Below are 2,406 nucleotides of genomic sequence, written 5' to 3'. Positions count from 1 at the left end.
GAATGTAGAGCAGCTACAAGTTTCCATATATGTCATTGCCCTGGCTCTAAAAGGCCAGCAGCCACAATGTGAGGTTTAGGTGCAGCCAAACCTCCATTGTTCTAAGAAATTATATCATTTGTTTGTCCCCAGAAAGAAACATTCCTTTGATGTTTAAGCCCAGTAATATTCCAACATACAATATTATTATCACAATAAACATTATCATTATGCTCCTCATCACAATCAGTAAAATACCCATATGGCCCCCAATCTACAAAAGTGAAATTTTTATGAGTAGCAATCCGGGAAAATTTTGCTCTACATGTATTTCAATGTAATGGAGCATAATTTCTTTTTTTTTCCCAAGAAACTGTTTTACATGATAAATCTAAGGGGGCTAAGAAAGTAATGGTATAATTATTCATACAATGAGGAGCCACCAAATCAGTGGCATTACTCAAGAAAGAAAAAACAGCAAAAATTCCAATGTGTAATCCAGTCCCATTATTAGCACTGTACCCCCACCATTGAGGAAATATTGAAAGACATATATCAATTCCCCCAAAACAGATAAAGTCATATAGTCGTATATCCCAATGTGAAGTTTATCAATTTTCCTTTTTCATCCGGATCGCTCAGTGGTGTCTTCTTCTAGGAAGGTGGCATCGTTCCTGAATGGTTGGTAAACACTAGTGGTGTATTATCTGCCAGTCAACAAACTCTAAGTCCAATATGTGTAGTTGTCATTACTCACACTTGAGGCACAGGACAATATAGCAATTATTGCTAAAAACATCTTGTCTGGTGTTACCGGTCCTCTAGCTTCTTTTACTATAGTCTCTGCCTTTCTACTCAGATTCTTTATTTTTCCCTACATTGGGTATGGTTTCTTTTCTGATATCTGCGTCCAGTGAAACTGGAACCATAAGTTTCTCATTTTTCTTTTTTCACCAGAGATTTCATTTGGGGATCCAGAATCGCTTACCATTTTCTATAGAAACAAGAGCATCACCTCTGCCTAGGAAATGTAGTTTTCCTGGCTTTCATTCATTAGTATAATCTTTAACCCAAATAGCTTGTTGTTGAATTGTCATCTTTTCTGTATGAAAATGTTTTTCTGCTCTGATGATATCAGAGGAAATTTTTAAATTTAGATAATTTAAAGTATAAAGAGTTGTATATAAGACTTCTCTAGGGTCCATACTCCCCCTCTTTTGTTTAGAAAGAGGAAGCTTAATATTAGTATTAGTATATTTAACTAAAGCTTGACTTTGAGGGTTGTATGGGATTTTAGTAACATGAGAAATATTTTATTTAATAAGGAATTGTTTAAATGTTTTAGAAATAAAAGCAGGTCCATTGTCTGCTTTTATTTGGAGAGACACTCTCATAACTGTAAAAGTGTTTATTAATGTTAATTTTGTTGTCTTAGAAGTTTTATTTTTAGTAGGTACTGCCCATATAAAAGAAGAATAAGTATCTATAATTACCAAAGCTAGGGAGTAAAGGGGTAAAGAAATATGAGTAAAGTCTACCTGTCAGAGATCATTAGGTTCTGGCCCCTAGGGTTAACACCCGCAGATTGTTTAGTTAAATGGAAAGGCCAGCATATGGGACAGTTTTGTGTAATTTGTTTGGCCTGAGAAAAAGGGATTTTATATACTACATGCAACCTATTGGCATTAGAATGAAAAAAACATGTTTTTCTTGAGGTGAAGAAAAAATTATTCTTAAGAGGGCATCAGCACTATCATTTTTTTGTATTAATCGGCCAGGGAGATTGGAGTGTGTAAAAAGACTCAGATCGATGTCTGATTAAACACTGGAGCCCGAGAAAAGTTGTGTGATAGATGTAGGCCCATCAGGAATATATGTGGTTTTAATGTCAGGAAATAAATTAACTACATAAAAATAAATTAACTACATAAGCTGAGTTAGATACCACATTTAAAGTACAGGAACATCTTTTTAACAATGTAATTAAGGCAAACAATTTATTTTTCTGCATAAATTGGTAAGGGGTTGGGAGTTGTAATTTTAAATCAGGACTATAAATAGCGGCTTCTTGTTGTTTAATAAGTAGGAGTTTCAGGAATGAGTTGTGAAACAACAATAGAATTAATTATCTAGTCACATCTAATGAGGAAATTTTATATTTTTTTCTGAGGATAATGAAAAGTAATATAAGAAGATTATGGAAAGATTTTTGGGTTTTTTGTTTGTTTGTTTGTTGTTGTTGTTGTTGTTTTGGTGGTGGTACTGGTGTTCCTGGAAGCCCTTCTACCTTTGGGCTACACTCCCAGACCTATTTTTTATATTTTTATTTAGAAACAGGGTCTCTTAAGCCAGCGCAGCTGGCTTCGAACCTACGCGACCCTCCTGTCTCCGCCTCCCAAGCACGGGGATTACAAGCGTGTGCCACCA

The sequence above is a fragment of the Muscardinus avellanarius genome (genome assembly GCF_963383645.1).
Source record: "Muscardinus avellanarius genome assembly, chromosome: 14".
NCBI classification, from domain to species: domain Eukaryota; kingdom Metazoa; phylum Chordata; class Mammalia; order Rodentia; family Gliridae; genus Muscardinus; species Muscardinus avellanarius.
The sequence above is the reverse complement of the archived record's forward strand: the minus strand, read 5'-3'. Positions refer to the sequence as shown.